Genomic DNA, 20,789 nt, shown 5'->3' with positions numbered 1-20,789 from the left:
TGATTTTTTTATGTCCTTTGATGTGCGGTGAAAGCTAATCTGAGTGTCTAAATAGCATGTGGAAATTCTCTCATGAATCAACATCTTCTGAGATCTCTACAGTGGCAAAAATAGGACCAAAGCTTTAGCAACTATAAGTAGGTGTTTTTGCAACCTGCTGCAAAACACGGTTCGCACACTGGGCCACATTGTTTCAAAGGAGATCAGGGCCAGATTTTCAAGTGCTAAGCGCACAAAATCAGGATCAGATTTTGAAGTGAACCTCAGCTCCCATTTAGGCACCTACATAAGGATTTCAGTAGTGCTCGGCACCCAGCAGCCCCATGATGACACTTATGGTTGGACTTTCAAAAAAGCTCAGCTCTCAACATGCTGAGATCTTACAATTGGTGACAGATTTTTTTTGAGAGTGCTGAGCATTTTTGAAAATCGGGTCTATTATGTTGAGTCAAAAACTCACCCCTTCAATGGGGTTTGGCTTCATTAACATAAACATCAACAAATAGGCTTCAACTCCATGGGTGCTCTGGGGCGGGAGCACCCACGAGGGGAAAATGGTGGGTGCTGAGCACCCACCGGCAGCTCCCCCAAGCAGAACCTCCCCCTCCTTGCACTGCGTCCTGCCCACCGGCGGGCCCTGCCGCTTAGCACCTCCCTCTCCCTCCCCGTGCCTCCCGTCTGCCACAATCAACTGTTTTGTGGCATGTAGGAGGCTCTGTGGGGGGAGGAACGAGGCTGCAGTGTGGTCGGGGGAAGGACAGGCAGAGGTGGGGTGGGACTTGGGGGAGGGGGTGAAGTGGGGGTGGGGCTTGGGGCAGAGCCAGGGTCGAGCACATTGGAAAGTTGGCACTTGTGCATCAACAATCAGGTAACAGGTCAGTTTGAGTCTGTTCCTTAGCCATGGCTGCTCATATGTTTCTATTTCAAGATGGCTTTGCCTGCACATTAGGTTGTTCTCTAACCTAAATGTCTTTCTGTCAGGGCAGCAACCCTGTGAAGCTGCTTCCACCCTTTTTATCACCCTCCTCTCTCACTCGGTAAAAACAACCAAAATACTGGACATGAAGAGCCTAGGCCAGTTGTTTAAGACTCCTTGTGAATTTTTCCAGTTTCCTTCTGTGCGTGGTAGATGGAAAGAGATGTTATTCTCTTTTCCTTCCCGCTGTTAATTTTTCAGGGCTAATCATCTCTCTCCTCAGTCTTATAAGACAGTTTAATAATAAAAAAACCCAGCTAGTTTAAAACAGGTTAGGAAGTCATGGACAGACTCATGGTGTTCCGATAGTAATAGAGCTGTGTTCTGAGCCTATATGATTTTCTGTGCTGAGAATAGGGTGACCAGATGTCCCAATTTTATAGGGACAGTCCCCATTTGGGGGTCTTTTTCTTATATAGGCTCCTATTATCCCCCACCCCCGACCTGATTTTTCACACTTGCTGTCTGGTCACCCTAGCTGAGCACTATTATCACACTGCTGTTTGAGTGCATATATAATACCCATCAGGGACTCCCCTGACCCTCCCACATAAGCCCTGTTGGAAAGGGTCGGTTTAAAATAAGAAACAGAATGTGGGGGAAAGGACAGTGCATTATAGATTAAGACACTGAGTTCAATCCCACCACCTATGACTTTTTTCACCTATTTAGGAAACTGTAAGCAAATCAGAGAACAAATTCCCTAAACACTTAAAACACAACCATTTGTAGTGGAGATTACACTCTGCGCCTCATTCTATGGGTATGTCGTCACAGCAGCTGGGAGCCTGGGTAGACAAATTCATGCTAGTGGGGCTTGGGCTAGGGCTCTAAAAATAATAGGGTGGACATGGTTGCACCGGTGGTGGCTCGGGCTAGCCACCTGAGCTCAGCCCCGGGAGCCAAAGGGTTCTGAGCTCAGTTGGGTAGCACAAGCTTCCAGTGGAGCAGCAATGTCCACACTGCTATTTTTAGTGCATTAGCCCAAGCCCTGTTAGGGTGTGTCTGTTTGCCTGGGCTGAGTGGCTGGCTCCCAGCTGCTATGTGCACATACCTTTAAAGTGGCAACTGCACGAATACCTTCAACAGGTTTGTAGTCAAGCAAAAATAAGTGCCCTCTCTCATCACCTGCTGTGTTCTGTCCTCCTCCAACCCCATTTTCATGTTCTTCCTTCACTTGCTGAAACAACATACAGCTAGTGAAAGCAGTGGTAGCGTCAGGAACTTTGCTTTATCCACACTGATGCAGCAAACAGTATGGAACCTAAGTTGCTGGAACACACTGTCCTTCCCAAGCACTTCTTTCTTTTCTTTCCCACACTTTGGAACTGTTGTTCCACAGCCTTTAGGAAGAATTTATAAAAATATTGTGTAAATTCTTGAGCCATATACAAATATTTTTCAAATATCAGTTCTCTTTGATGGACGTTCCATTCCAGTGACTGTGTATTTACCCTCCCTTCAATTAAACTTAAAGGTGGCCCGCAAAGAAAAAATAAATCTTTATTGTGAATAAGAAAAGGTCTGAGTATTTCATTTTTGGTAGCTTTGAGTCATATTGGCTTTTTTTGGAGGGTGGGGTGGGGTGGGAGGGGGTGGAGGAATTCAGAAGTTCAAATGGGGATTTTCCTCCTTGTCTCTTTACACTAGAAGTATTAGATTTTTAGCAATCCTGGTTTCCTGAGAGAATTCTGTGGATGACTGGAGAGCTCATGGAGTTTACATAAGAGAATGAAAATACAGTAATGGCAGGGGGAGAAGAGGGAGGTGATTTTTTACTGAGAGTATTCAAAAGTCTTTGTTTGTTCTTATTAACACCTGTTTAATTTTAACTCCCAAAACTGTAGAGATAAGTTCTCTCTCTGTTAAAGATTCAAACACCCATGTCACTTCAAGTGAGGGCTCAGAAAACAGCTTTCTAGTGACTCAAGGAATCATCCAGCAAAAAATAGGTAAGGTCAGCTATGACATTCACTTTGGAACATCTGGAAGTGTGATGCCAGCAAAAATAATTATCATCAAGGTTTTACATCAAAGTGCAGCTTGCACATGAGAAATAAATGCAGACTTGAGCAAACAGTTTAACAGACACTAGTATCAAACAAGGACACATTCTCTCTCTTCTCCTATTTGGCATTGACTTCGTTATGAAAAAGAGTGCAGGCAGGCATTGCATGGCTCAACAACAGCACGCTAGAAGATTTAGATGTGCTGACAACATAGCTCTATGGAATCTCAACCAACAAGCAGTAAAAGATGACAAGACTGTGCAGTATTACAAAAAAGACAGGGTTAATAATCAGTTATGAAAAAGAGAAAATTTCAGCAACTCTAATTCAAGCATTACGTTAGAAGGCAAACAAATAAAAGAAGTGAGTCAATCTACATACCTTGACAGTAGCATGCAAGCCCTGGTGATATCCAGAAGGAAATCATGTCACAAATTGACAAGCTGGCAGCTGTATTCATCAGTTCAAACAATGTTTTGTGATCCAAAATCTACAACTTAAAATACCAAACTACAAATCTTCAGCTCAAATGTTATTTTCATCTTAACACATGGATGCAAAATCTGGAAATCCACCCAAGGTACAGACAGACGTCTGAATGCCTTTGAAAGCAAGTGCCGAAGGAAAGTACTTGTATTAAAAAGAATGAATTTATAACAAATGCTGAGATTTGTCAGAGAGTTAAACAACCCCTTATCTTCATAGTTATCCAGGAAAGAAGATAATACATTTCCCAACTATTTCAAAGAATGAATACATAGTGCCTGCTATGGCAGGCGTGCCATTGGGCATCTGGAGGAACACACAAAAGTGCCTACTAAAAGAATCACTCGATCGAACATTACTCAGAGAGAGAAAACATATGGGACTGAACATCACAGAAGACATATGAAGAATGGTCCAAGATAGACAGAGACAGCGGAGTCTTGTTTGTGCCCTAAGCAAAGGGAGGAATTCAGATTCAGAGATATTTCTGATGTACAGAAAAAGTAGGGGAAAAAATTGTTTCAGGCACACCTTCTACATAATAAAAAATGGCAAAACCATTTTTCCTCCCTTCACTAGAGACCTTTATGCTAATCATGCACCTCTCCATTCTTCAAAATTATACAGCTGTAGCCATATGTATGAAAACAAGAATCATGGTGCTTATGTTGTTTCCCAAACAAGACTTATCAAAGCTAAGAGACACACAGTAAGATTCTCCTCTCAGATATATGGTGTCCCTTACCTCTGATATCCTGCTCTCCCAACACTCAATGTAAATGGAATATCAAAGCTTAGTTTTGCCATCTCTGAGGGGACATTTCACTCAGTTTGTAGCCTATGAAATCCTCACATTCCAGCTTCTGAACTTGAATTATTCCAACCCAACACAAGCATTTTGAACAATAAAAAACAATGACACTTCATACCATATCATAGCTCTTGGCAAATGCTTTATACTTTAAAACATTTCCCTAGATATCACTTTCTTAGAGGATGCATAGAGTATCTTCATTTTGCAACAGTGGCAATTGACAAATGACCTTTAATATGGCAAAAGTAGCAACGACAAAGGCTAATTCTTCAGAGGCAAAAATATGGTTAAGGTTACCTGGGTAACTGAAGTGGTCATCAAAAGCAGAAGTCATTGTATTTCAACTGCAATATGACAGGTTTCAGAGTAACAGCCGTGTTAGTCTGTATTCGCAAAAAGAAAAGGAGTACTTGTGGCACCTAACAGACTGGTAAAGACTAACAGACTGGTAGAGACTAACCAATTTATTTGAGCATAAGCTTTCGTGAGCTACAGCTCACTTCATCGGATGCATACTGTGGAAACTGCAGAAGACATTATATACACAGAGACCATGAAACAATACCTCCTCCCACCCCACTCTCCTGCTGGTAATAGCTTATCTAAAGTGATCACTCTCCTTACAATGTGTATGATAATCAAGTTGGGCCATTTCCAACACAAATCCAGGTTTTCTCACCCTCCGCGCCCCCCCCCCCCCCCACACACACACACAAACTCACTCTCCTGCTGGTAATAGCCCATCCAATGGCGTTCTGTTATTTTCTTTGTTAGACCTGTCCTGTAGTAGGTGACTTCTGGGAACTCTTCTGGCTCTATCAATCTGTTTCTTCACTTCCGCAGGTGGGTATTGTAGTTGTAAGAATGCTTGACAGAGATCTTGTAGGTGTTTGTCTCTGTCTGAGAGGTTGGAGCAAATGTGGTTGTATCGCAGAGCTTGGCTGTAGACGATGGATCGTGTGGTGTGGTCAGGGTGAAAGCTGGAGGCATGTAGGTAGGAATAGCGGTCAGTAGGTTTCTGGTATAGGGTGGTGTTTATGTGACCATTGTTTATTAGCACTGTAGTGTCCAGGAAGTAGATCTCGTGTGGACTGGACCAGGCTGAGGTAGATGGTGGGATGGAAATTGTTGAAATCATGGTGGAATTTCTCAAGGGCTTTTTTTCCATGGGTCCAAGAGGACAGGCCTAACAAAGAAAATAACAGAACGCCACTAGCCGTCACCTTCAGCCCCCAACTAAAACCCCTCCAACGCATTATTAAGGATCTACAACCTATCCTGAAGGATGACCCAACACTCCCACAAATCTTGGGAGACAGGCCAGTCCTTGCCTACAGACAGCCCCCCAACCTGAAGCAAATACTCACCAACAACCACATACCACACAACAGAACCACTAACCCAGGAACCTACCCTTGCAACAAAGCCCATTGCCAACTGTGCCCACATATCTATTCAGGGGACACCATCACAGGGCCTAATAACATCAACCACACTATCAGAGGCTCGTTCATCTGCACATCCACCAAGGTGATATATGCCATCATGTGCCAGCAATGCCCCTCTACCATGTACATTGGTCAAACTGGACAGTCTCTACGTAAAAGAATAAATGGACACAAATCAGATGTCAAGAATTATAACATTCATAAACCAGTCTGAGAACACTTCAATCTCTCTGGTCACGCAATTACAGACATGAAGGTTGCTATCTTAAAACAAAAAAACTTCAAATCCAGACTTCAGCGAGAAACTGCCGAATTGGAATTCATTTGCAAATTGGATACTATTAATTTAGGCTTAAATAGAGACTGGGAGTGGCTAAGTCATTATGCAAGGTAGCCTATTTCCCCTTGTTTTTTCCTACCGCCCCCCCCCCCCAGACACTCTGGTTAAACTTGGATTTATGCTGGAAATGGCCCACCTTCATTATCATATACATTGTAAGGAGAGTGGTCAGTTTGGATGAGCTATTACCAGGAGGAGAGTGAGTTTGCGTGTGTGTGTGGAGGGGGGGGTGAGAAAACCTGGATTTGTGCTGGAAATGGCCCACCTTGATTATCATACACATTGTAAAGAGAGTGGTCACTTTGGATGGGCTATTACCAGCAGGAGAGTGTGTGTGTGTGGGGGGGGGTGGAGGGTGAGTAAACCTGGATTTGTGCTGGAAATGGCCCAACTTGATTATCATACACATTGTAAGGAGAGTGATCACTTTAGATAAGCTATTACCAGCAGGAGAGTGGGGTGGGAGGAGATATTGTTTCATGGTCTCTGTGTATATAATGTCTTCTGCAGTTTCCACAGTATGCATCCGATAAAGTGAGCTGTAGCTCACGAAAGCTTATGCTCAAATAAATTGGTTAGTCTCTAAGGTGCCACAAGTACTCCTTTTCCAACTGCAATATGTATTCCAACTGCAATAATTATTGCTATGCAGAACGTATTCAATTTGTCTTCTTGATAAATGTTAATAAGAAAGGGTACAGCCCCTGAATAACTCCTGCAAGTAACAAATAAGGAGGCAAATCATGTTATACTGATCACCTGTCCAGGATCTCTGATGAAAACCTCGCTTTCAGAATTTCTCCATACACCTTAATTTAGACTTCCAGGATACCAGCAAAGCTATTGTAATTGGAAGCACAAATAATGATCATAAGCAAAGGCAGACTTCTTGCATGCTATTGATCCATCCATATCTTCACCCAATCCCTTCATTGCCCTCCTACCTTGGAATTACTTTCATTCATGATAAACTTCAAGTACCCAAACATGCAACAAAAGGAGACAAGAGAGATTAATTAGGTATTGAGCAGTCTGTGTCAGATTAAATTCACGGTTAACCTCCAAATTGGTCCTATTCAATTATTTCAGACAGTACATCTCTAATAGTTAAGAGAGAGTTGTCTACAAAGAAATCCAACACACACTGGACATCAATTACATATAGTAGATCACTCTACACTAATGTGTATAGTGAGCCAACAGCTTTTGGTGAAATTGAAGAATTGCAACTGACCAAGCTATGATCTTCAAGATTCCAATTATATGGATGGGTTCCTGGGGAGGGGTCAGGAGCATCTTCAAACAACTTGCAATTCCACCCCAAGAAGGTGTAAGAGAGGGAGAGAGAAGATTTAAGTCACATCTGCTGTCGAAACAGCAATTGATGTACGACTGCTGGCAGGTTCAGCAGCACTGTGCCCTAGCAAAAAAAAATCTAAAATACCCGAGTAAAAGAGACACTGCATACAGAACAATAAAAAAATATAGCACCAAGTGATTATTCTCATAAAACAAACATTTGACACTTGTAGTTTGTCTGCAGAAGCAAAATTCCCCACACTGGAATATTTTCGAGTTTGAGTGGCTTTATTTTTCAAATGTTATTTCATTCTGAAGTAACTACAGAATCAAAAAAGTAAAGATTTTAGTAAGGACAGGAGGATTGAAGTTACAGTATGAGATGTATATGATAAAAGCAATATACAGTATGTTTATATACAGACTGTACGTAGGGCTCTGTTTAAGAGAGAGCATGGTCTAATGGACAGGGCAGTGGACTGAAACTCAAGAGACAAAGACCGGCTCTGCCACTAACTTGCTGTTTGACCTTGAGCAACTCACTGTGCCTCTTTCTCCTTCCTACTGTCTGTCTGAATTGTAAGTTCCCCAAAGGCAGAGTGTCTCTCTTAGTACATGTTTCTACAGTTCCTAGCACCGGGGAGCCCCTCTCTTGTTTGGGGCCTTTAGGTGCTATTGTATTACAAATAATAAACAGTAATATCCATATTGGATATTTTGGGCCAATATTTGGATATGGAATTGGTTATAAGTTTGGTATCAGCTGCTTGATGGGCTCCCCTGCTCTTCCTATCTCGGCTAAAAAAAGCTATGCCAAATCCAGGCCAAGCCAGGAAACCTGGCATTCCCAAGCCCCCAAATATTTTCTTTTTAAGATCTCAAAGGAGCATTGTGTCATTCCATCTTACCTGTCCCAGATTCATCTGGAGTTCAGAGATTCAGTTACTTCCACTCCAAACCCTCAGGGGTCACTTGGCCACCCAGCTGCTGCTCCTATTCTGTCCTGCAATATTCTATTAAGCAAACAAGTTGGGGACCAGGAAGAGTGGCATGAAGTTCCCTCATGGATATTTTTCCCTTTAAAAATTTTGGATCTAAAGATGCACCTGGAAGAGAGCTAAAGATGAGAGACCAATTAAAATGGGCGAAAAAGGCCTGTTATTTTTATTACATATTTGTATTACGGGAGTGCCTAGAAGCCTTATTCAGGGACCTTGACCCCACTGTGCTAGATGCAGTACCAACATAGAACAATAAGATGGTCACCCCTGCCCCAAAGAGACTTACAATCTAATTAAAGTCATGATTTGCAATTGTCAAACTTACCCTCTCTAGAAATTGGGTATGCATATCCACTCCAAATCACTCAACCTAACACCCACCACTCAGGTGCATGATTCTCACACCCATATCTCAAACTCATGCTGCCCACAGCTAAACAGGCACTCAGCAAACTGTTCCTCTTCCACATCATTGTAGCCAAAGAGACTTCATGCAGACTGCATTACTGAAACATGGTTAGATGCCACACAGATCCTGCACTTGTCCTGCAACATAACCACCATGTCAGCCAACGATGTGGAAGTCCCCTCACCTCCATATTTGTTTTCTAAGAATATTCTCCAATATTTGCTTAAAGTTCAGTATTTCTGAAAGCATTCTTGTTGAAATTCACTGCACTAGAATATTCATGGAAAGTGAACACGAAAGGGGCACAAAGAGTGGAAGGGATTTTGTTTAAAAATGGACAGAAATTTTCATGGATTCCCCCCTCCTTTAATTCTCCCCTTTAATGAGCTGCCACATGTCTCCCAGTCTATTAGCTCCCATGTGATAGGCCAAGCTGTTCAGATAATCAGGATCCTGCAACATTTGGCTTTGACTGAACATGAGTTGAGCCGGCTGACTTGAAAATTTCAATGAGACATGAGAGAATTTGGGGGTTTATCTGCATTTAATTGTTAACTTTTTAAATTAAGGATCAGTGCTTAAATTTATCCCATTAAAGACAAGAGTGTGATGGGCCCTGCTGCCAAGTACTCATTCTGCCCTGTACTCACTGTATGGCCTCATGGTTTTCAGTAGTACCTTTTAGGAGCGGTGTCTGCAGTACCACTCCACCTACACAACCAGTAACTCAGACATCTCTCGCTCCATTTTCCCTGTGTCCGCGAAGAAGGGTCTAGACATTGCTCTCTCAGATGCACTAGGCCACACTATAAGCTACTGCACCCAACTTTTGATTTTTAACAAATAAACAATATAAGATAAGCTACAATGGGATATATTTCAGAGTAGCAGCCGTGTTAGTCTATATTCCCCCCCCCACCCACCCACCGCCTGCTCTCTTGCTGGTAATAGCTCATCTTAAGTGATCACTCTCATTACAGTGTGTATGGTAACACCCATTGTTTCATGTTCTCTATGTATATAAATCTCCCCACTGTATTTTCCACTGAATGCATCCGATGAAGTGAGCTGTAGCTCACAAAAGCTTGTGCTCAAATAAATTTGTTAGTCTCCAAGGTGCCACAAGTCCTCCTTTTCTTTTTGCGAATACTGACTAACATGGCTGCTACTCTAAAACCTGTCAGTATTCAAGGCACTGAATTTAGCCGTATGGAGTGGAAATCTATCAACTTCATGAAAAAACTCATACAGATACAGACAGACATCATCTTCCTTTCCAAATGCAAACAGATGGACATCATACCAAAAGGACTGAAGGTAAAAAAATCCATTACAATCTACATACCACACAGACTATGCTGACAGCTTGTGCCACATGCTCTCAAAGAAACTGTGGAATCACCTGATCAACATCCTCTACAGCAAACAGGGAAAGATTAAGAATGAGCTCTCAAAACTGGATACTCTCATAAAATAACAACCTTCCACACAAACTTCCTCGTGGCTGGACTTTACAAAAACTAGACAAGCCATTTACAACACACACTTTGCTTCTCTACAAAAGAAAAAGGACATTAAACTATCTAAACTACTACATGCCACAAGGGGCCACAGCAATGGTTCCCTTAAACCACCCAGCAATATTGTTAATCTATCCAACTATACTCTTAGCCCAGCAGAAGAATCTGTCCTATCTCGGGGCCTCTCCTTCTGCACCTCCACCCCCATGAACATGATACAGTTCTGTGGTGACCTAGAATCCTATTTTCGACGTCTCCGACTCAAGGAATATTTCCAACACAACTCTGAACAAGATACTAACCCACAGAGACCTTCCTACCAAGACTACAAAAAGAAGGATTCTGGGTGGACTCCTCCTGAAGCTCAAAACAACAGACTGGACTTCTACATAGAGTGCTTCCGCCGACGTGCACGGGCTGAAATTGTGGAAAAGCAGCATCACTTGCCCCATAACCTCAGCCGTGCAGAACACGATGCCATCCACAGCCTCAGAAACAACTCTGACATCATAATCAAAAAGGCTGACAAAGGAGGGGCTGTCATCATCATGAATAGGTCGGAATATGAACAAGAGGCTGCTAGGCAGCTCTCCAACACCACTTTCTACAAGCCATTACCCTCTGATCCCACTGAGGGTTACCAAAAGAAACTACACCATTTGCTCAAGAACCCCCTGAAAAAGCACAAGAACAAATCCGCACAGATACACCCCTAGAACCCCGACCTGGGGTATTCTATCTGCTACCCAAGATACATAAACCTGGAAGTCCTGGACATCCCATCATTTCAGGCATTGGCACCCTGACAGCAGGATTGTCTGGCTATGTAGACTCCCTCCTCAGGCCCTACGCTACCAGCACTCCCAGCTATCTTCGAGACACCACTGACTTCCTGAGGAAACTAGAATCCATCGGTGATCCTCCTGAAAACACCATCCTGGCCACTATGGATGTAGAAGCCCTCTACACCAACATTCCACACAAAGATGGACTACAAGTCGTCAGGAACAGAATCCCCGATAATGTCACGGCAAACCTGGTGGCTGAACTTTGTGACTTTGTCCTTACCCATAACTATTTTACATTTCGGGACAATGTATACCTTCAAATCAGCGGCACTGCTATGGGTACCCGCATGGCCCCACAGTATGCCAACATTTTTATGGCTGACTTAGAACAATGCTTCCTCATCTCTCATCCCCTAATGCCCCTACTCTACTTGTGCTACACTGATGACATCTTCATCATCTGGACACATGGCAAAGAAGCCCTTGAGGAATTCCACCACGATTATAACAATTTCCATCCCACCATCAACCTCAGCCTGGACCAGTCCACACAAGAGATCCACTTCCTGGAAACTATGGTGCTAATAAGCGATGGTCACATAAACACCACCCTATACCGGAAACCTACTGACCACTATTCCGACCTACATGCCTCCAGCTTTCATCCAGACGACACCACACGATCCATTGTCCACAGCCAAGCTCTACGATACAGCCGCATTTGCTCCAACCCCTCAGACAGAGACAAACACCTACAAGATCTCTATCAAGCATTCTCACAACTACAATACCCACCTGCTGAAGTGAAGAAACAGATTGACAGAGCCAGGAGAGTACCCAGAAGTCACCTACTACAGGACAGATCCAACAAAGAAAATAACAGAACGCCACTAGCCATCACCTTCAGCCCCCAACTAAAACCTCTCCAAAGCATAATCAAGGATCTACAACCTATCCTGAAGAACGACCCATCACTCTCACAGAACTTGGGAGACAGGCCAGTCCTTGCTTACAGACCACAGCCCCCCAGCCTGAAGCAAATACTCACCAGCAACCACACACCACACAACAGAACCACTAACCCAGGAACCTATCCTTGCAACAAAGCCGATTGCCAACTGTGTCCACATATCTATTCAGGGGACACCATGATAGGGCCTAAACACATCAGCCACACTATCAGAGACTCATTCACCTGCACATCTACCAATGTGATATATGCCATCATGTGCCAGCAATGCCCCTCTGCCATATACATTGGTCAAACTGGACAGCCTCTACGTAAAAGAATAAATGCACACAAATCGGACGTCAAGAATTATAACATTCAAAAACCAGTCGGAGAACACTTCAATCTCTCTGTTCACTCGATTACAGACCTAAAAGTTGCAATTCTTCAACAAAAAAACTTCAAAACCAGACTCCAACGAGAGACTGCTGAATTGGAATTAATTTGCAAACTGGATACAATTAACTTAGGCTTGAATAGAGACTGGGAGTGGATGGGTCATTACACAAAGTAAAACTATTTCCACATGTTTATTCCCCCCGCCCCCACCTCGCTCCCCCACTGTTCCTCAGACGTTCTTGTTAACTGCTGGAAATGGCCCACCTTGATTATCACTACAAAAGGTTTCCCCCACCCACCCCGCTCTCTTGCTGGTAATAGCTCATCTTAAGCGATCACTCTCGTTACAGTGTGTATGGTAACAACCACTGTTTCATGTTCTCTATGTACATAAATCTCCCCACTGTATTTTCCACTGAATGCATCTGATGAAGTGAGTTGTAGCTCACGAAAGCTTATACTCAAATAAATTTGTTAGTCTCTAAGGTGCCACAAGTACTCCTTTTCTTAATGGGATATATGTTAACAAAGGCTTGAAAAATGGCCACAACACCTTCCCATTGGTAAGTAAGTTTACTAGTCTGACCAGCCAGCCCTAGAACATGCTTTCCATTCTCAAGAATAGCTAGCAGTTCCTGGGATTCTCTTATAGCACACAGAGAGGATCTCCTTATTTTGGGTTCCAGGCAGGTGCTTCTCTCTGTCATTAAACCAAATTAAAAGAACAAATGAGAATAAATAGTTTATACTGATAATATAGCCTCCTTTGCTAGATGGGCTAGAGTTCCGAAGGCTCACATGGTTGTGCCTGATTTCTCAGGAAGATTTACTAGGGAGTGTATGACCTCCTGACCTTCCCTAATGGGTAGTTAGCAGGACCACTTGCCAAAGGAAGGGAGGGGATGGTGAGTTTAACATCCAAGTTCTGAAATCTAATGGCCCACAGGTTGGGTTTGTTTTTTTTTTTTTAAACATCCACTGTTTTCCCATCATCATCATGTAGGCTTTTCTCTTCTTCCTTTATGGTGCTGTTTACGTTTGACAGGGCCAAAGAAGATTCTTGAAGGGAATTAGCATTCAAGTAGCCTGGTGACAATTTTTTATATCTGTGTATAATAGCGTTTCCCCAATTTCACATGTTAAGGCCTTAACTCTGATCAAGCCAGAATATTTTTCCCCTAACATGTTCCACATTAAAAATTAAAATTCATAGGTACAGTCTCTGAATGCTTAATGATCATTTCAAAGGCTGCTGAATCAGGTGAAGCGAAACCCTAGGCTTTTGATTCTGTAGATGGCATCCTTCCCAACTCTTATCCAGTGTCCTAGAATGCTGGTAGGAGGTCACGTGATGCTGGAGCACATCCTAAAGCCAATGTCCTAACCATCTGTGGCCATTAAAGAGCCCCTGGCACTTTCTGTAAGAAGAGGAACATCAGCACCCATGTCCTGTCCAAATTCCCATTTTGGTCAATATTTTGCATTCTGGCTACCTATATTCCACCTCAAGTTTTCCATAGATATGGTATACTACTTCACTTCCTGTTCTAAAATTTATCATTCATGTATGTTTATAAAGCATTTTGGGATCTTCAAAAGATTTATTGCTAACATGAGATATTTTAGGTAACGTTTTGAGAAAGCAAACATGAAACCTTCCAAACTCTGTATGGTTTGCCCATTAAGTCTGATTTTCTTTCTGAGTCATATACAAGTTTCTGGCTCAAATAAAAGTGAACCAGTTTGTCCAAAGAGTTCGATTGGGTCCTTTCCTAGTAACAATAAATACCAATTGACTGAACTCGAACAAAGAATTGGCATAAATACTATGAAAGGGAAATTTAAAATGTCCTCAACAGAAAACAATGATTTCTTCCATCTGTCTTAGGCCTGAACTTCACTACAAAGTTATTCCAGCATTGCTGTGCTGGTCACAGATGTGAAAAAAGAAAAATCACATGGAAACATGGCTATGCCAGCAAAGACACTGGTGTAGACCCAACTCTGCTAAAAGAAGAGTGCGAGCGTCAGCATAGCTAATACCATTCAGGGAGGTGGTATTACTGGGCGAGCAGAACTCCTCTGTCATCAAACACTTTGTCCATACCAGGGAACTCTGCCAGGCCACCACAGACTGCAGCGTAGACATGGCTTTAGGTATTTATATAGCCCCCATTACCACAGCAGCTAGTGCCTCACAATCGTTAATGTTTTTTTTTATCTTCAAAAACATTCCTGTGAGGCAGGGAACTACTAATCCCCATTTTACAGATGATGAACTGAGGCACAGGCACAGAGAGACTAAGGAACGTCAACACTGAAAACGCTGCAGCACTGTAGCGCTTCAGTGTAGACACTACTTACGCCCATGGCAGGGCTTCTCCCATCAGCGTTGGTAATCCAGCTCCCTGAGAGGCAGTAACTAGATCAATGCAAGAATTCTTCTGTCGACCTAATGCTGCCTACACTGGGGGTTAGGTTGGGATAACTACATCTCTCAGGGGTGCAAATTTTTCACATAGCAATACAATAGGATTTTTCAGACCCCTGAGACGTAGCTATGCCGATGTAAGTTCTCAGTGTAGACCAGCCCTAAGTGATGTGCCTAAGATCACGCAGAAGCCTGCACCCGTGTCTTCCAAGATGTAGGCGAATGCCTTTGCCACTTAAGGCCACATCTCCACTAGAAAATTAGGTCAGTTTAACTCTGTCAGTCAGGGATGTGAAAAATCCAGACCCTTCAGCAACATAGTTAAGATGACCTAAGTACCCATGTATACAGTACTAGGTTGATGGATAAATTCTTCCACCAACCTCGCCACTGCCTCTCAGGGAGGTGGATTACCTGTGCCAATGGCAGAATCCCTCCAGTCAGCATAGGTAGTATCTACACAGAAATGCTACAGTAGCGAGCTGCAACCATGCAACTTAGCAATTTAAGTGTAGATAGGCTGCTCTTGTCTTCACCTAGGTAGAGTCATGCTGCCTCGTTACACTGCTTCATCCTAAACAAGAAGGGCAGACACTAGCCCATGTGTATGAATGAAACTTTACCAACTATGGTCCCAGTCCTTCAATCAGTTCTTTGTGGATGGACCTTTGCATCTGTGCAATCAGAGGTCTGCTGGAGTGGATCACATTGCAAGAGTGGTGTTAAATGTATTGACCTCACTTCACATGCCACTGTAATGCAGCTACCCCCATTGCGTAGCGTGGCAAGTGCTCAACAGAACACAGCAACACTACCCAATACCTGAGCACAAGAAGAATACAACATCCAAATGAGACCACAGGCAATATTTATGCAGGGTGTTGTAGTAAATTGGTGATCATCAAGGGATCAATGGGGATATTCAGAGTATTGTGGATTGGAGCCATGGTCCACTCCTCCCTTACTTCTACTTTTAGTTACTGTGTGTTTACCTTCCATTCTGTTGTTCTCAGGCTGCAGTACTGGGAAAGTGTTTTTTTTTTTTTGTGCACAGAGCGATCTCTTTACAAAAAGCTCAATTAGGAAAATGGAATTTGGCCAGGACAGACTAGGCATTAAGTGTATTTTTCACAGGACAAGTGGTCAAGATCTTGGTTTTATGTCTCATCATTTAATCCATGCTTTAGGTATAAATTCAGAAATAAAGGCGTTCAGATTTCTTAGAACAAGTTTAAGTTTATATGCCAATTCTTCTACTCTGTGTAACTTTTCTCCTACGTGGGATTGTAGCCCATATAGTACAGGGCAACAAAGTCCTCACCCTGCCATCATGCTGAAGAGTATTACAGTTCACAACAACTACATTCTACTCTCAAGGCCCTCAGAGACTACACTGCTCTTAATGGAGCTTCCCTATTAACATGGTAGGAGGTCAATGCAGTAGTGACGCTTCTGTTCACTGAGAAATAGGATGGATATGTGGAGAGTGCAACCTAATATTATGAAGCAAAGACAGATTACGTTTCTGGCTATTCACCAAATATACATTTAAAGGTGTAGTAGTGAAACTGTCCTATCTCTGATTGAATTAATCACCACTTAAAATGCATCAGGAAGACAGAATAGCAAGAAGCAGGAGCACTTCATAAATTGAAATAGCAGCATTGCTGTAAATACATCAGCACCGTATTGTGTGCTGCTTCACCAACACCTTTCACGTGAAGTTGTTACCTGTTAGATGCAAATGCATCAGCTCTATTTATAGCACCCACTTACTAGCAGCCCACATTACTTGTGGCGTACAACAAAGAAGCCACTTGCTTGTATTAACAGATTGTCTCTCACAGTTGGGAGAGGGAATGTTGTTCCTTTGTACTTTTATTACCTTAGAGGAGAAAATACAAATGAAATCTCTTGACTGGGACACTAAACTAGCTTCACAATGTCTAGAATTCAGTAACAGGATACCCATAGGCTCTTTTTTTTTTGGAGGGGATATTCCTCCACATCTACATTAACAAATGATTAAATGGATCAAAACTGTTGATCCTTAGCCAGAAAAAATCTTACTCTTCACATCAGAAGATATTTACTTTTTTATAAAATTTAAATAAGCAATGCAATAGTAGTTTGCAGGAAGCAATTTGATTCTATTCCAGAATTCTGTCAAACAAAAGGTTAAAATACATATAATCTGCTTAGGTATTTCTCTCAAATTGAGTTGACTGAGATAGTATGTGTCGGGTTGTCCTAAATATAAAGGGAAGGGTAACCACCTTTCTGTATACAGAACTATAAAATCCCTCCTGGCCAGAGGCAAAATCTTTTCACCTGTAAAGGGTTAAGAAGCTAAGATAACCTCACTGGCACCTGACCAAAATGACCAATGAGGAGACAAGTTACTTTCAAAGCTGGAACGGGGTGCGGGGTGGGGGGCTTGGGGAGATTTGGGGGGGAAAGACGTTTCCAAGTGGGCTCTTTCCCTGTTCTTTGTGTAACACTTTGGTGGTGGCAGCATAAGGTCCAAGGACAAAAGGTAAATGTTTGTACCTTGGGGAAGTTTTAACCTAAGCTGGTAAGAATAAGCTTAGGGGGTCTTTCATGCAGGTCCCTACATCTGTAACCTAGAGTTCAGAGTGGGGAAGGAACTTTGACAGGGGTACTATGATCAACACTCCTCAACATTATCTCCAAACCATTTGTAATAGGATTAAAGTATGGTTCAGAACCGCTAAGTGGAGCATGGCCAGACTATAACACTGGAAAAAAACTGTATATATATACATATATACACACTCTCTCTCTCTCTCACACACACACACACACACACAGAGAAAAAACACTTGGCAAAAGAATTGGATAGGATTAGCTTCAGTATGTGTGACTCAGGTACATTGCCTATAATTCAGAAGAAGCAATTCTTTGTCATTTTTGGGTTAAAGAACAGTTTTCACAGTTAAATGAAAGAACACAGACATTAGAGTGGCCCTGAGCAAAGCATGATATTGTTAATAAAGACAGACAGACACTGTGTAGACAGTGAAGATACATATGTCACTTCCCCTCCCTTCCCTGTATCCTAATCCTCTGAATTTACTTTGTGTATTGTGTACTTTGTGATGAAGCTGGTATTTTGGTATATTTGTTGTATTTGAAATAATAATAAATAATAATAATAATGATAAAAAATTATAAATAAAAAAGGACAGAGATACTAAATAGTAAATGCAGTAAATGGAAAACTTTCTTTAAATGAATTCTTTCAGAATAGATTTAAGTTGCATCATATATCAGGCAATTCTGTATTTAGATGAAACACAGATTAAGCACTCAGAATTAAGCCTACCCACTCTAGAAAGTATTGAATAATCAAAAACTCGTTCTTTTTCAGCTCCCTAGACAGAAAACCGAACGTACAGCTAACTGAAAATAACTCAATTCAGTGAAGTACAGAGATATGAAAGAGACTGCACATGTGTGAACTAAAGACGTTATTTCACATAGAGAGTGACTTAATCAATAGCAGGCACAACATTATTCCCGCCAGTACATGAACTGAAGTGTGACAGAGAAAAGAAGCAGATAAAATGAATGATCCTAAGAATACCCATGTCCCTTAAAACTAGAAGTACTTTTCTAGTACTTATTAACCTTTCATGGAAGTAGTACTCTCCGACGGTGGCTGCCCTGCTTCTCTAACATAGTACACACATTGGATCTGCTCAAACTCACTCTTCCTAGATTACCTTTATTATTCATTTAAAAAACAACAAAGCAAACCTTAGTATTAGATTTCTCTTGAGCTTGGCTCTTCATAGGGCTAATAAGACGTCACCTGTCTGGCTGCCAGGGGAGCCAGCAGAAGAGCTGTGCAATTCTGTGCACTGTCCTGTCATGCCATTACACACTCACAGTAAAATTCATTTCTTGATCATTCAGAAGTGTCTTAGCTGAGTGGGAAATCACTGATTGTTTGGAACCCTCTACTAAATCCACTGCAAATTTGATGGTCATTAAGAACGGTAGGGAGACAGAGCTATAGCCTTCCAATAACAAGTAGGTGTGTTATTTATTACAGAATATTTAGAGTGCTTTAAAGAGACCATTCAAAACGGTGCTAGTAACAGCCAGAAGAATTTTTTTAAAAACCTGCAGACTCTACTCATGCTAAATTTGGGCAGTAAATCAAAAACTGAACATGGGATCCAAATGAATTCTGCATCGTATAGCTGGAGCTGCAGGGAATAGTTTGCCAGAAATTCAAAGTCTGCTAAATAAGCCCCTAAAGACTCCCTTGGAAAAACTTTGAAAACTGGCATTTTCCCATTAAGCATGGGATGAAAAGCAAACCTGAGCGCTGCCAATATTTATCTCCCTACATTTGGAGACAGTGTGGTTTTTATCTGTGGAGGCAACCAGCTAGGGAAGGGGGGCAGAGAGACTTTGTGAGATCAGAACAAACATTTAACAGCTCAGTTTTTTTTCCACAGAGATTTATCTGCTGACTTTAATTAAGATTTCTTATAGGTTATGCACTTAAAGAGGTTTGTTTTCTTTTAATTCTTAAAGAGCTTACTCACTAGGAGACAGATTCTGCTCTGTGCAGCACGATGCATTAGAAAGTATGGGATGGGTAGAAGAGGGCGTAGCAAGCCTCTTACCCCAGTGATCTCAACCTAGCACTCAGGACAGCCTTAGGAGAGGGGGCTGGCTCTTTTGTCCATGTTTTTAGGCCAAAAAGCGGCACGGCTTGTCAATTGAGCTTCTGTTCAACTTGGAATTTATACAGCACGTCAGAATAAGTTGTGAATGGTACCCTCCGCAAAGCCCCTCTTGCCTGCCATGAGCCATCATCCCCAGGGGATACACACTGTGATGGCTCCTGGACACAACAAGCACTCAGCACTGGACCATGACCCTCAAAACAGCCTCAGTAAATAAGGGTAGGATTTAGCACTTGGGTACAACCATGGTGAAAGCCATATCAATACCTAGACAGATTTGATAAATAAACCCTGTCTTAGATAGATAAAGTGATGAGCCATTTACAGGTGCCTCAGACAGATAGCCAAAGCTTTGTGATCAGTATCTCTCTGTTATATTTTGAGGATGTGGCATATCTTTAGGGAGCTTGTATTAGTGTTCTTGTATTTGACATTATGTAAAAAACTAGCTTAGAAAAACTGAAAACTCTCTTCTTCCCTTTTCTCTCTCTCTCCCCCCGCCCCATCTATTTAACTAGCAGGACATCTAGCTAGAATAGGAAGAAGATTGTATGTGTGTGTAAAAGCACAAACCAGCAGAAATTAATACGAGTGATGGGAGAACCTTGAAAGGATCAGAAGCTTTGGTTTGGTTCAAATAAGTATAAAAAAATGCAGATGTTTCTCTGAGCCTCCCAAGTCTGCAAAATTTGGCAGAAAATCTCATGAGAACAGAGTTTCTCTAATGCTGCCAGTACTTTCTGTTTCCCATTAGGCTGAGCTAATAGCCCCACATAGTATTACAGCATGTCCAGCCCTATTGGGAACATGGAAATACACAGACTGTGTGAAAGTTCATGGAATATCACAAAGGTTCAGGAAGGAAGTGTCTTATTTTTTTCAGAACTGGTTTGCCTATTCGGGTCTTAGACCCTAAAGACAGGCCTAAAACATGTCAAAAGCGCAGCATATGGTATCCAGAGCATGGGAACTGGACGTTCAGAGGGAAACAATCACAGTGGCAGATTCTCCATTACTCCTGAACTTAAAAGCCACCTTGTACTCCCCACGTCCTTGGCATATCTCAAAGCAAAAGGGAGACCAGTGTAAAATTAGTTCAGCTTCTCCATGCTGCTGAAATAACCCCCTACCCCAGGTGGCCGAAGTACTGCTGGTTCTACCAGCTATACAGCATAAAGGGTCTGGAGCAGAACACG

The 20,789-nt window shown here is 42.2% G+C and overlaps 1 protein-coding gene across 4 annotated transcripts in view; it reads left to right on the top strand.

Moving 5' to 3' along the window:
• RASGEF1A (RasGEF domain family member 1A) overlaps nt 1-20,789 on the top strand; it is a 258,034-nt gene that overhangs the window by 57,686 nt on the left and 179,559 nt on the right. The gene's annotated exons all lie outside the window — the stretch shown is intronic.

This window comes from Caretta caretta, chromosome 7 (genome assembly GCF_965140235.1).
Source record: "Caretta caretta isolate rCarCar2 chromosome 7, rCarCar1.hap1, whole genome shotgun sequence".
Classification (NCBI taxonomy): Eukaryota; Metazoa; Chordata; order Testudines; family Cheloniidae; genus Caretta; species Caretta caretta.
The sequence above is the reverse complement of the archived record's forward strand: the minus strand, read 5'-3'. Positions and strand labels throughout refer to the sequence as shown.